Consider the following 14721-nt stretch of genomic DNA (forward strand, 5'->3'; position numbering starts at 1 on the left):
TCGTCTCGTTGCTCAAGGATATACTCAAGTGGAAGGCATTGACTTCGATGAAACATTTGCTCCTGTGGCTAGACTTGAAGCCATACGCATACTGCTGGCCTATGCAAATCATCACAACATACTTCTTTATCAAATGGATGTGAAGAGCGCCTTCCTCAATGGCAAGATTGAAGAAGAAGTGTATGTTGCACAACCTCCTGGCTTTGAAGATCCAAAACATCCTGACATGGTATACAAGCTCAACAAGGCACTGTATGGCCTCAAACAAGCCCCTCGGGCCTGGTATGACACACTCAAATACTTCCTGAAGAGCAAAGGCTTCATACCTGGTTCTCTCGACCCCACTCTCTTCACGAAGACATATGATGGTGAACTGTTTGTGTGCCAAATATATGTGGATGACATTATCTTCGGCTGCACCAATCAGAAGTACAGTGAAGAGTTTGGATATATGATGCAAGAGCAATATCAAATGTCTATGATGGGAGAGCTGAAGTTCTTTCTCGGTCTTCAAATACGACAGCAACGCAACGGCATCTTCATATCTCAAGAGAAGTATCTCAAAGATTGCCTGAAGAAGTTCGGTATGCAAGACTGCAAAGGCTTCACGACGCCAATGCCAGCCAAGCATCATCTGGGTCCTGACGACAATGGTAAAGAGTTCGATCAAAAGGTATACCGCTCCATGATTGGTTCTTTACTTTATCTATGTGCATCTAGGCCAGATATTATGCTTAGTGTTTGCATGTGTGCTCGATTTCAAGCGGCACCAAAGGAGTCGCATCACTTAGCTGTGAAGCGAATTCTTCGATATTTGGCTCACACCCCAACTCTAGGATTATGGTATCCAAAGGGCTCAGAGTTTGATCTGGTTGGATTCTCGGATGCTGATTATGCTGGTGACAAAGTTGATCGCAAGTCTACATCAGGCACATGTCACTTTCTGGGACGATCACTTGTATGTTGGTCTTCAAAGAAGCAGAACTGTGTATCTCTCTCCACTGCTGAATCTGAATACATTGCTGCTGGATCTTGCTGCGCTCAGCTTCTGTGGATGAAGCAAACGCTCAAAGACTATGGCATTCATCTGAAGCAAGTGCCACTCTACTGCGACAACGAAAGCGCCATCAAGATTGCCAACAACCCAGTTCAGCACTCGAAGACAAAGCACATTGAAATTCGTCATCACTTTCTCAGAGATCATGTTGTGAAGGAAGATATTGATATCATACACGTCAACACTGAAGAGCAATTGGCAGATATCTTCACCAAGCCCTTGGATGAGAAGAGATTTTGCAAGTTACGGTGTGAGCTAAATATCCTGGAATCCTCAAATGTCCTGTGATCAGGCACACATCCTAACCCTTATGCATATTGATGACTTAGATGTGCAACACACGAAGTAAAGTATATCTTCAATCAATGAAGACATACATTCTAAGTGTGAATACATTAATGTGGAATTTGACTTCGGAGCGCCACGATAATTGTGCGCCGTGTCTGGGTCTAATACTTCCTATACGGTGGGTAACGCCACCACCAAATGTTCTATTTTGAAGTGTTTCACTCATGGCGTTACCTTGCTATGTCTTCACGTTTGGTTTGGCTTCAATCTCAACATGTCTTCATGATTATCTTCACTATGTTGATTATATATATACTAGTGTTCTGTCCTCTACAGCATTCACTTATAGCTATGTCTTCTTGTTGAATCTTTTGAACTAAGTGAATGTGATCGGACCCTAACCTCTCTATGCTTTCTATCTCAAATTCTATCTCTCCAAATCATATGCATTCTATTGAAACTGTCGAATGTCTTCTCTGCGTCCTTGTCAGCAGAAGATACAGAGACAAACCATTAAGTCCGTTTTCAATGCTCATTCCTCCACATGAAACCCGGAGAAGTAGGAACGACCACCCGACAATCCAGGCGTGCGTGGGACGTGGAACAAACCCCAAAATTCCGCATAATGGCCACGTGTTCCTCAGATGCGAATCGCCAGGGGCACCTGTGTAATAACGCAGTGCCGCCCCTGTACCTATAAATACACACTTCACGGCAGTCATTATCTCTTCTTCCACTCTCGCACGAACCCTAGCGCCACCGCTAGCCCTCGACGACGCCGGCGATGAAGCGCTTCGCTGCCGCAACCTCTCCGACGCCGTCTTCACGCGACCGCGGACATCGTCCTCTCCGCCGTCGCCGTAGGTGTCCTCCGTCGCCAAGTTAGGGCACGGAAGATCGAACTGCTCGGCCTCATCTTCCACTCCGTCTAGCAGTTCTTAGTGTGGTAAATAAAACTTCCTTTTTACGGCACCGTTGATCCTATGTCTTTGTCACTTTCTACCACAAGCAGTTTCTATTCACACAAGTTAGATCTCTCTCGTACTGCATCTCATAACATGCCTAGTATATTCACTTATGCTTCACAAAGTAGTTAGATTCCTCACTTGTACTGATCTCTGGATTCGTACAAATCTGGAACCAACTCCTTATCTATGAGTGAATGTCTTCGCACGATGAGGTCAATGTCTTCTAAACTGATTTATATTCAAAATCTTCTGAGAATGCATATGACCTCTTCCCCTTCCCTCGCACCTTAATGCTGTCACAGGTACATGTCCGTGGGAGAATCCCTTGGTTCTCATAGTCTGCATTCATTTGCAGAATTCTTACAGCATCATATAAATTCTCCCGAAGCAAGTTCCTGTTTGTCCAGCAAGCGAAAATCTTTGAAGCCTTTGAACGTGTTGAAGCCTTTCAGTTTAAAGTTCATGGCTTCAGAGAAATCAGCAAGGAAGGGTGGCAGAAAGCGTCATGGAGAAACATCTAGAGATCTGCCAGATGACCTCTCAGAACTGTACAAGACAGATCCTGAAGAGGATTACAATCAGCGCAAGACCCGAATCCAATGGATTCGAAGATATTGGGCAGAACAATGGTTCAAATACCGATTTGTAACCCAGGAATATGCTGAGAAAAATGCCATCAAGAGACCGTGGGGAGACATCCTATACAAGAATCTTCAACCCAGGTCCAGAGATGAAGCCATTGAACAAGGCTTCTATCCCTGCATGGTCCGTGGGCCACAGCCTGTTGATGCACACCCATCGTCACTACTATGGTGTCGTGACGACATTCTGTTCAAGCGCAACTTCCAGTTTGCCCAGAACTCAGCGAAGCAAAACAAGAAGACATTGGGACTAGACTTCAACCCTGGTCCCTCAGCTCCAAGGGCTGATGGCACACGAGATGCAGAACCCAATGTCGTCGGTCCTTTCTACAACCTTGAAGGCCTCATCACCCATATCTTGGTTCAAGGGACTGCAGTGAATGAGCCTGCAGCTGACGCTGAATCAGATGAAGCGCCTGCAGCACCGAAGCCAAAGAAGTTGAAGAAGCCTAAAGCTTCAAAGCCTGCCCCTTCACCAAAAATCTCACGGGCGAAGCCACTGGCAACTGCACCTCCTGAAGACAGTGTGCAGTCCGAAGATTTATCACGCATCTCCAAGCCCCAGAAGGTCAAGATGCCTCTGCCACACACCGGCCAAGAGCTAACAGCTGCTGCCATTCTGCGCAATGATGCCATTGATCTGTCAAGTGATGAAGATCTTGCAGATGACGCTCTTGAGCAACTCATCAAGAGCAAAGAAGAAGCAGAAATCTTCAATGATCTACCTCTCTTTGATGTGACAATCATCCACAACTTCATTGATGAATGGTTTGACACGCCAAACATCAGCTTCGAAGATCTGCAGCTACCCATTGGCCTCAGTGTCGCCTTCCATGGCGCCATTGCTTCAGAACTAGCTATCGCCCAGCGCATTGTTGAACTGAAGCAGAAGATTGACTTTGAAAAGGCACAGTTCAAGAAGCATATGGCCAAGCTCAGCGTGCAAGAAGTGAAGAACTTCAAGATTATGCTGCACGAGCTCAAGGAAGCCTTTCTCAAGAAACGTGCAGAAGCTCAGGGTTCGCGTGAGCGCATGAAGGTTCTGGCTGACAGATGTGTGCAAGCCTACAATGAGGCTGAGAAGCGCAAGGCCCTTGGGCGTCCTGGCATCGACCCCAGGATGGCCACAAAGAAGATGAAGAAGCCCGCTACGGCTGAACCTGACGCACCTAGGTAGGAAGCAGATCCCATTGTCTTCCCAACTAGAATGACTGGCTCGAAGCCAAAAAGCCGGTCAACCGCTTCAGAGCTCAAGAAGACGAGGACTACTGAGGCTGAAGCCAGGAAGAGGAAACATCCTGAAGCCTCTCCTATTGCCCCCTCCAAGAAGAAGAGGAAGACCAAGAAAGATCGGGCTGCTCCCACAGAGCCTTTGATAGTTGAACCCATTTCATGGTTCGTCCTGACGCTGAACGCCAACTGACAATCCATGAGCCTGCTTTCACAGCGGCTCATGAAGCTGAAGACTTTCCAGCAGCTGATCCCATCGCTGCTGAAGACATTGGTCAACGTGACCATGTAGAAGATGGTGCAGTCCTTCCTCAGCTCAAGAACAGCGAACTCATCAGCATTGGTCGTCCACTGATGCCAATTGCACAGGATGCTTCATGGGCGGATCGCCCACAAGAGGAAGAAGACTTTGAGGCCCAGCCAACCAACTCCACAGGCGTCCCGCGTTGCGCAGGCTTCGCAAAGGTCCAAGGCCTCAAGTCTCTGCTGAAGACAATCCGGCTGCCACCACCAACACCAGTGAAGCCGCTGACGCTGTCATGGCTGAAGCTAATGTGGAGCCCTCACCAACAAAAGCACCAGAAGTCAGCGAAGCCACTGATCCCGCCACTTCTGTTCCTGAGTCTGCTGCCGGTCCCCAATTCGACTATCATGTTGAGCACAGGCCTCAGGTACAGAAGCCAATCCCAAGATTGCCAAGGTTCCTAGGTCCTGCATCAGCACCTGGCTCCTTCAATATCAATGGCTTCAGAGCAGATAACACATTCTTCAATAGCTCCGGGAACCCCTACTCAAGGGAAAGGATATCATCTGATTGGTTCTGGAGCTATCCGCAGCGAAGCTATTACTCCTGCATTCTATACAATCAAGGTTGCATCTTCCCCCACAAGCGCCTTGACATTGAAGCTATAGCTGGTCTGCCCTGTCTGGAAGAAGCTCTGGATTGCTTCAAAGAAGTTGGATTGCTGCCATTCGTCACTAACCAAGAGCATTGGAATGAAGAGTTGCTACTCCAATTCTATGCCACACTTCACATCCGCGGGTATAGCAGAGATCCGAAGACTTGGGTCCTGGAGTGGATGACAGGAAACGTTCATCACGAAGCCAAAGCCTTTGACATCATTGAGCTCATTGGTTTGCCCACTCCTGGCGATCTCTACAAGCATGGTTGTCAACTTCATAATGAAGCTATTGAGAGCATCTTTCAGAAGACTGAACCTAATATGAGTCAGATGCTCAGTATGATGAAGCCATTGCCCCAAGATGCTGCTTATCCCACGGAGTTCTTCGTTGAAGACCTTGAGTATCTGCCAAGAACCATTTATCACATCATAAGGCGAACTCTCTGGCCAATCAAAGGACACTCTCCACATGCCAAGCTTGAAGGTGCAATGAAGACTTTGGTCTTCTATATTCTTCATGGAAAATGCTTCAATGCACAGGACTTCTTCATTCGCCAACTTGCTGCATCAGGCTCTGATCTGTTTGGCTTGAAGTTCTACGCCCCATGGGTCATGCGGCTGATCAAACTTCACTCCACTATCTCATATCAGCCATCTGCTCGCAATCATCGGATTTTTCTGCCTGATGTGGATATGTCGATTGAAGCCATCTATCCTGAGCCTGCCAAGGAACCCCTAAGTCTTCAGAATGCAGAGCATCAGAGTTTTTCTCAGAACATTGAAGGAGTTGAAGCAGTCGCTCGTGTGTATCCTTTGGCTGGCACTACACGTGCACCGCATCCTGCTCTCACTGAAGCCACTGACAGTACAACTGCTCCACGACCCAAGAAGCGCACTCGTGTTCTCAATGACCGAGAGCTTCTTGTGGCTCTTCATCAGAAACAGGATAGGCATCATGACTGGCTGAAGCGTCAGATGCAAAGCCTCTTGGTGGATGTTAATCGCATTCGCAATCTTGCCACCAAGAACACAGTCAAAAAAAAATCTTGCCACCAAGAATGCTTTTGTTGCCCATGAAACCTCTCGCCGGACATGGAAAGGGCTAACGCTGATGTGTTCTGAAGATGATCTTCAAGAGGATGGCTTCACTGAGCGATTCAAGTTTGACTCCACACCTCCTCGAAGGGCAGTGCTGCAACGAACTCCATCCCTTGAAGACTCTGAGTTCTCTTCCTCTGCTGCAACTGTGACTGCCAGAGTGATCGAGGATGAAGATGATGCTACTTCACCGCCACCTCCTTCAACACGCTTCGACTCTGCTCCAAGCTCTTCGGCACCGCCAAACACCACCAACGACCCTGCTGCTTCACCTACTCCTCACGGGAACGAGTAGATGCTCTATGTCTTCAAACCTTTTTGGTCCTTACTGACAAAAAGGGGAGAAGCATATGAGGTTGATAGTCTTCAAGCGGGTCCATATGGGTGGGTGCTTTATATTTTGCTTCGTGCTTACAACTCTTGTTTTGCTACATTTGGTTCTTTGAGTTGTAACACTTAAAGTCAATGGTCGTCTGCTACTTATCTGCCACCTTGTGTTGCGATGATAAATTCCGCATGTGCGACGATAAATTCCGCACTTAGATCATTCTACAGACGTCCATTTTCCATTATGCATGTCATTATCTTCATATACTTTCACATGCATAGTGGATTGTCATCATAAGTTGAAGTGGATCTCCACAAGTACAACCTGCCATGTGCATTTGCATTCCAAAAGCAAATTACTTATATGCACATCTTCAGGGGGAGCCCTTGCAACTTATGAAGACAATTCCTTATCCTTTACAATTTCACAGATTATATTCCCCGTTGAAAACTTCAACTAGTTTGTCATCAATCACCAAAAAGGGGGAGATTGTAAGTGCATCTAGTGCCACCCCTAGTTGGTTTTGGAGTATTGACGACAAACCTAGTTGAGGGACTAATGTGTTTGTGAGAATTGCAGGATAACACAGGTAGAAGTCCCTCATTGATTCGGTTTTCCTACCAGAGATGACCCCTAAAAATGTATGAAGACATTGAAGTCAAAGGTGGTATATGAAGATATTCACATTGAAGACTATGACAAGAGAAGACACCACATGAAGCCTATGGAGCTCGAAGACTTAGATCTTTCGTAGTTCTTTTTCTTCTGTGTTGAGTCATAGGAACCACCGTACTGTTAAGTGGGGTCCAAGAGAACCAGTCAGAATGACTGAAGTGATGCTTAAACAAAACCTATGTCTTCGAGTGAAGACTTTGAGAGCGAATCTTGTCCAGAGTCGGGCAAGTCAGCTTTGCTTGAAGCCCAAGTAAAGTTGCCGTGTGAGTTTGAAATCTGACCGTTGGAACACGTGTCAGTTCCTTAGTGACCCAGGGTCATTTCGGACAAATCAGGTCGGGTTGCCAAGTGGCTATAAATAGCCCACCCCCTACAACCATAAACGGTTGGCTGCTCAGATTCAGAGTACGGCTTTTGTCGTTTGAGAGCAACCCACCTCGAAGCCTTTGAGAGAGAATTCCTTGCGAGGATAAAGCCCTAACCACCCAGAGCCAAAGAGAATTAGGCATCACTTAAGTCTTCTTGTCTGTGTGATCTGAAGACTTATTACACTTGAGGACTGTGCATCCTCCAGCCGGTTAGGCGTCGCGTTCTGAGCATCCAAGAGACATTGTGGATTGCCGGTGAACGAAGTCTGTGAAGGTTTGGGAGTCTACCTTGAAGACTTACCAGAGTGATTGGGCGAGGTCTGTGTGACCTTAGCTCAAGGGGAATACGGTGAGGACTGTGTGTCCTGAGCTGCGTGTTCAGGACTGGGTGTCTGGGACTGTGTGTCCTAAGGTTTAAATACCTAGCCGCCCTAACCAGACGTACAGTTGTCACAGCAACTGGAACTGGTCCAACAAATCATTGTCTTCAGCGAGTCACTGGTTTCATCTTCCCTTCCCCTTACTTACTGTTACTCCTTGTGAAGTCATTGTATGTTCGCACTATCTTTTGTCTTCACTGAGTGACTGCTTGTTCTGTGTGGCTTCACAATATCTTCCTACCTGATCCATACTACATTGCTGCTATTAGTCATTGTGCTTTCACTCTATTGAATACTTGACTATGGCTTGCCTAGTGTAGTCTACCTTCCGCTGTAGGGTAATAGGTTTATTTCTATCGTTTGTCTTCATAACTTCCACGTTTTGAATACTTACATAAAAATCGCCTATTCACCCCCCTCTAGTCGATATAACACACTTTCAGTTCTTTTGCTACAAGAATTTGATTTGCATATTATTGATAGAAAGGGAGCCGAGAACCCCGTTGCAGATAACTTGTCTAGGTTGGAAAATGTTCTTGATGACCCACTACCTATTGATGATAGCTTTCCTGATGAACAATTAATGTCATAAATGCTTCTCATGCTGCTCCATGGTATGCTGATTATGCTAATTACATTGTTGCTAAATTTATACCTCCTAGTTTCACATACCAGCAAAAGAAAAAGTTTTTCTATGATTTAAGACATTACTTTTGGGATGACCCACATCTTTATAAAGGAGTAGATGGTGTTATTAGTCGTTGTGTACCTGACCATGAACAGGAACAGATCCTACGCAAGTGTCACTCTGAAGCTTATGGAGGACACCACACTGGAGATAGAACTGCACATAAGGTATTGCAATCCAGTTTTTATTGGCCTACTCTCTTCAAGGATGCCCGTAAGTTTGTCTTATCTTGTGATGAATGTCAAAGAATTGGTAATATTAGTAGACGTCAAGAAATGCCTATGAATTATTCACTTGTTATTGAACAATTTGATGTTTGGGGCTTTGATTATATGGGACCTTTTCCTGCCTCTAATGGATATACACATATTTTAGTTGTTGTTGATTACGTTACTAAGTGGGTAGAAGCTATTCCAACTAGTAGTGCTGATCATAACACCTCTATTAAGATGCTTAAAGAAGTTATTTTTCCAAGGTTTGGAGTCCCTAGATATTTAATGAATGATGGTGGTTCACATTTTATTCATGGTGCTTTCCGTAAAATGCTTGCTAACTATGATGTTAATCATAGAATTGCATCTCCTTATCAACCACAGTCTAGTGGTCAAGTAGAATTGAGTAATAGAGAACTCAAATTAATTTTGCAAAAGACTGTTAATAGATCTAGAAAGAATTGGTGCAAGAAACTTGATTATGCATTATGGGCCTATAGAACTGCATATAAAAATCCTATGGGTATGTCTCTGTATAAAATGGTTTTTGAAAAAGCATGTCACTTACCTCTCGAACTAGAACATAAGGCATATTGGGCTATTAAAGAGCTCAACTATGATTTCAAACTTGCCGGTGAGAAGAGGTTATTTGACATTAGCTCACTTGATGAATGGAGAACCCAAGCCTATGAGAATGCCAAATTGTTTAAAGAAAAAGTTAAAAGATGGCATGACAAAAGGATACAAAAGCATGAGTTTAATGTAGGTGACTATGTATTGCTATACAACTCTCGTTTAAGATTTTTTGCAGGAAAATTTCTCTCTAAATGGGAAGGTCCTTACGTTATCGAGGAGGTCTATCATTCCGGTGCCATAAAAATCAACAACTTCGAAGGCACAAATCCGAAGGTGGTGAACGGTCAAGGATCAAACATTATATCTCATGTAATCCTATAAATGTTGAAACCAATGTTATTGAAACCGTAACCCTGGAGGAATACATAAGGGACACTTTCCGGAATGTTTCAGACTCCAAAAAGGAATAGGTATGTGGTACGGTAAATAAACCGACTCCAAAATAGTTCTAATGGCAATTTTTCTCCGTTTTGGAATATTTAGAAAAATAGAAAAATAAGAACTAGTCCGGGAAGGACACGAGGGCTCCACGAGGGTGGAGGGTGCGCCCTACCCCCTGGGCGCGCCCCCTACCTTGTGGGCACCTCATGTGCTCTCCGGACTCCGTTTTCTTACATGTTACGTATTTTGGTCGGTAAAAATTCATTATATAATCTCCCGAAGGTTTTGACTCCTGTATCAAGCAATTGTCCTCTATTCTTGTTTCGAGCTGTTTTCTATCAGGGTTGTCAAGGCCAGGCATCATGCCGTCCCCCTCCTCCAACAATGGTGACAATGATGCTTGGTTAATGAAGATAGAGCTAAAGAGGGAAGAACCTGTGGAGATCAACAAGGATGAAGGGATCAAGAAGGCCACGGAGGACCAAGTTCCGGCAACAGAAGACATCCTTCAACTTGATCACAATCTTCTTACCCTGACTGAGACTGAAGCTTTCAAGATGATTGAGTTATCTCGTATACAAAACAAGTATCTCACACGTGAAAATATTTTGTTGAAGGAGCATATAGTTGCACTCAAGGGCATTATCCGGAAGTTGGAGAATCTCTTACGCTCAATGTGCGACTACCCATCATCACCACCATCTTCTTCACCAACAAAGGAGACATAATCACATGTGTATGGGCACTCCCCCTGGCAACTACCAAGCTTCAGGGAGGTGCCCCGGTATCGTATCACCATCACATCTCTATCTTTATCGTTTTTCTTAGTTCGATCATTTTGATAATATTTTGATCTAGTAGAATAAAAGTTTTTAGTATGATCTAGTTTTGAGTTTTGCTTTATGATCCCTCTATGTAATCGAGTCCGTGAGCTATATAATAAAGATTAGTGTTGAGTCAAGGGCTTGATTATTTTGCCATGATCTTGAGTGAATAAAAGAAAAGAGAAAAGAATAAAAATAAATAAAAGAGATCATAAGGATCTTATGGAGAGTAATGAGCTCACATATAAAGAGTATTATGAATAAAAGTTGTTGAGAGTTGACAAACATAGTATTGGTCATCGTTGCAATTAATAGGAAGTAATAAAGAAAGAGAGGTCTTCACATATAAATATACTATCTTGGACATCTGTTATGATTGTGAGCACTCATTAAAATATGATATGCTAAAGAGTTGACGTTGGACAAGGAAGACAACGTAATGGGTTATGTTTTCTTACATCTAAGATAAATTATATTGCCATGGATCATCCAACATGGTTGAGCTCGCCTTTCCCCCTCATGCTAGCTAAACTCTTTGCACCAAGTAGAGATACTACTTGTGCTTCCAAATACCATTAAACCCAGTTTTTTCATGAGAGTCCACCATATCTACCTATGGATTGAGTAAGATCCTGCAAGTTGCCATCGGTGCAAGCAATAAAAAATGCTCTCTAAATATGTATGACTTATTAGTGTGGGAGAAAATAAGCTTTATACGATCTTGTGACGTGGAAGAAATAAAAGCGACGGACTGCATAATAAAGGTCCATATCACAAGTGGCAATATAAAGTGACGTTCTTTTGCATTAAGATTTTGTGCATCCAACCATAAAAGCGCATGACAACCTCTGCTTCCCTCTCGAATGGCCTATCTTTTACTTTTATCTCCTACCTTACATAAGAGTCATGGTGATCTTCACCTTTCCTTTTTACATTTTATCTTTTGGCAAGCACAATATGTTAGAAGAATCTTGGTATATATGGCTAATTGGATGTGAGTTTTCATGAACTATTATTGTTGACATTACCCTCGAGGTAAAACGTTGGGAGGCAAAACTATAAGCCCCTATCTTTCTCTGTGTCCGATTAGGACTTCATACCCATAAATATTGCATGAGTGTTAGCAATTGTGAAAGACTAAAAGACGGTTGAGTATGTGGACTTGCTGAAAAGCTCGTATATTGACTCTTTCCTATGTTATGATAAATTGCAATTGCTTCAATGACTAAGATTATAGTTTGTTAGTTTTCAATGAAGTTTATGGTTCATACTTGAAATTGTGTTTGAATTATTACTCTAGCATAAGAGATCATATGACAATAATTATATAACTTGTTGTTCTAAGAATGATCATGATGCCCTCATGTCCGTATTTTATTTTTATCGACACATCTATCTCTTAACATGTGGACATATTTTTTGATTTCGGCTTTCGCTTGAGGACAAGCGAGGTCTAAGCTTGGGGGAGTTGATACGTCCATTTTGCATCATGATTTTATATCGATATTTATTGCATTATGGGATGTTATTACATATTATGTCACAATACTTATGCCTGTTCTCTCTTATTTTACAAGGTTTACATAAAGAGGGAGAATGCCGACAGCTGGGATTCTGGGCTGGAAAAGGAGCAAATATTAGAGACCTATTCTGCACAGCTCTAAAAGTCCTGAAACTTCACGGCAGTTATTTCCAGAATATATAAAAATACCGAGTGCAAGAAGTACCAGTGGGGGGCCACTCACCAGCCACGAGGGTGGGGGCGCGCCCTACCCCCCTGGGCACCCCCCTGCCTCGAGGGCCCCCTGGTGGCCCTCCGATGCCTATCTTCTGCTATATGGAATCTTTCGTTGAGGAAAAAGTAATAAGCAAGCTTTCGGGACGAGACTCCGCCGCCACAAGGCGGAACCTTGGCGGAACCAATCTAGGGCTCTAGCGGAGCTGTTCTGCCGGGGAAACTTCCCTCCGGGAGGGGGAAATCATCACCAACGCTCCTCTCATTGGGAGGGGCCCAATCTCCATCAACATCTTCACCAGCACCATCTCCTCTCAAACCCTAGTTCATCTCTTGTATCCAATTCTTGTCTCTAAGTCTAGGATTGGTACCTGTAGGTTGCTACTAGTGTTGATTACTCCTTGTAGTTAATGCTAGTTGGTTTACTTGGTGGAAGATCATATGTTCAGATCCTATATGCACATTAATACCCCTCTAATTATGAACATGAATATGCTTTCTGAGTAGTTACGTTTGTTCCTGAGGACATGGGAGAAGTCTTGCTATTAGTAGTCATGTGAATTTGGTATTCGTTCGATATTTTGATGATATGTATGTTGTCTCTCCTCTAGTGGTGATATGTGAACGTCGACTACATGACACTTCACCATTATTTGTGCCTAGAGGAAGGCATTGGGAAGTAATAAGTAGATGATGGGTTGCTAGAGTGACAGAAGCTTAAACCCTAGTTTATGCGTTGCTTTGTAAGGGGCTGGTTTGGATCCATATGTTTCATGCTATGGTTAGGTTTACCTTAATAATTTTGTTGTAGTTGCGGATGCTTGCAATAGAGGTTGATCATAAGTGGGATGCTTGTCCAAGTAAGGACAGTACCCAAGCACTGGTCCACCCACATACCAAATTATCAAAGTACCAAACGTGAATCATATGAACGTGATGAAACTAGCTTGACGATAATTCCCATGTGTCCTCGGGAGCGCTTTCTTATATATAAGAGTTTGTCCAGGCTTGTCCTTTGCTACAAAAAGGATTGGTCCACCTTGCTGCACTTTACTTACTTTTGTTACTTGTTGCTCGTTACAAATTATCTTATCACAAAACTATCTATTACCTATAATTTCAGTGCTTGCAGAGAATACCTTGCTGAAAACCGCTTATCATTTCCTTCTGCTCCTCGTTGGGTTGGACACTCTTACTTATCAAAAGGACTACGATAGATCCCCTATACTTGCGGGTCATCACCGTGTCAATGCGAGACTTTCTCATTTTTTTGTCTTCTCACACAACCTCAATCATCATATTCTATTCCACCCATAGTGCTATGTCCATGGCTCACGCTCATATATTGTGTAAAAGTTGAAAGAGTTTCAAAAGGCTAAGTATGAAACAATTGATTGGCTTGTCATCGGGGTTGTGCATGATGAGAGCATTTTGCGTGATGAAAATGAAACATGGCCAAACTATATGACTTTGTAGGGATAAGTTTTCTTTGGCTATGTTATTTTGATAAGACATAATTGGTTGATTAGCATACTTGGAGTATTACTATTTTTATGTCAACAATAAATTTTTATCTTGAATCTTTTGGATCTGAACATTCATGCCACAATAGAGAAAAATGCATTGATGAATATTCTAGAAAGCATTCCACATCAAAAATTCTATTTTTATCATTTACCTACTCGAGTACGAGCAAGAATTAAGCTTGGGGATGCTGATACGTCTCCAACGTATCTATAATTTTTTATTGTTCCATGCTATTATATATTCTGTTTGGATATTTAATGGGCTTATTTATACTTTTATATTATTTTTGGGACTAACCTATTAACCGGAGGCCCAGCCCAAGTTGCTGTTTTTTTGCCTATTTCAGTGTTTCGCAGAAAAAGAATATCAAACAGAGTCCAAACGGAATGAAACCTTCGGGAGCATGATTTTTGGAACAAACATGATCCATAGGACTTGGAGTGGACGTCAAGCAACCAACGAGGTGGCCACGAGGCAGGGGCACGCCTACCCCCCTGGGCGTGCCCTTCCCCTTGTGGCTCAACCGACCTACTTCTTCCTCCTATATATGTTCACATACCCCGAAAACATCCGGGAGCACCACAAAACCCTATTTCCACCGCCGCAACCTTCTGTACCCAAGAGATCCCATCTTGGGGCCTTTTTCGGAGCTCCACCGGAGGGTGCATTGATCACGGAGGGCCTTACATCAACTCCATGGCCCCTCCGATGATGTGTGAGTAGTTTAGTTCAGACCTTCATGTCCATAGTTATTAGCTAGATGGCTTCTTCTCTCTCTTTGGA

Source organism: Triticum aestivum, chromosome 1A (assembly GCF_018294505.1).
Source record: "Triticum aestivum cultivar Chinese Spring chromosome 1A, IWGSC CS RefSeq v2.1, whole genome shotgun sequence".
Lineage (NCBI taxonomy): Eukaryota > Viridiplantae > Streptophyta > Magnoliopsida > Poales > Poaceae > Triticum > Triticum aestivum.